Raw genomic sequence first — 848 nt, 5'->3', positions numbered from 1 at the left:
TATTTAGCCATTGCTGCCTTCAGCATTGTAACATCTAACTGATTTAGGAGCCTAACTCTTATTTTTGAAAGGATTTAGGCACTTATGAGTCAATATTCCATTCATGCCTAAATTCCTTTTAAAATTCTAAAACCTTAGCTCTTCATTTGACCCTTCCCACATTGCCTGATTTCTGCACCTTGCTAAGATATCTTGTATTAATATCTACTTTGGCCCTCTAAACCTATTAGGGATTCCCAAAAATATATCTAAGCTGAGAATGTGTCCCCATACCCAAACTTTGAGTAGAAGCAGAGGTACAATCTCACCATTCCTGAATTCTGATCTTCACCCCACCTCATTATCAGTGGTCATGCCAAGTCTGACTCGTCACCTGGGCTGTGTCAGATCCTACTTTGCCCATATTTCCTTTAAACAGTTCTTATTTAGGGTGCATTGCAGTAATGTTCTGTGCAGCCATTCCTGGTGTCAGAGAGGATGAAACACTTTTGGCCAGATTTTCCAAAGGGCTTAGCACCCAACTGGTCTTTGAGAACAATAGGAGCTGTGCTTTTGAAAATCTGTCCCTTTTAAGAACAAACCACCCCAGGGTTGGAACTTGAGTGGCAGTTGTGGGAGAGAGCAGAGAAAGGATCTGTCTCTCTCACTATGGCTTGCAAAATGAAAAAGCTAAACAACCTCTGCTTTTAAAAACCTGCTCCATGCTTTTTCTCCAGAGAGGAATTTTCCCTCAATCCCTTAGAGAAGTTTACGCTTTTTAAGGAAGACTCTAATTTGCCTTTATTCCCTCTCTGGCCTTCATAACATTAGCTTTGCCAGGGCTCTCTTTCTCAGAGTTCCTGCTTCCG

This window comes from Lepidochelys kempii, chromosome 1 (assembly GCF_965140285.1).
Source record: "Lepidochelys kempii isolate rLepKem1 chromosome 1, rLepKem1.hap1, whole genome shotgun sequence".
Lineage (NCBI taxonomy): Eukaryota > Metazoa > Chordata > Testudines > Cheloniidae > Lepidochelys > Lepidochelys kempii.
This window is presented reverse-complemented; position numbering follows the sequence as displayed.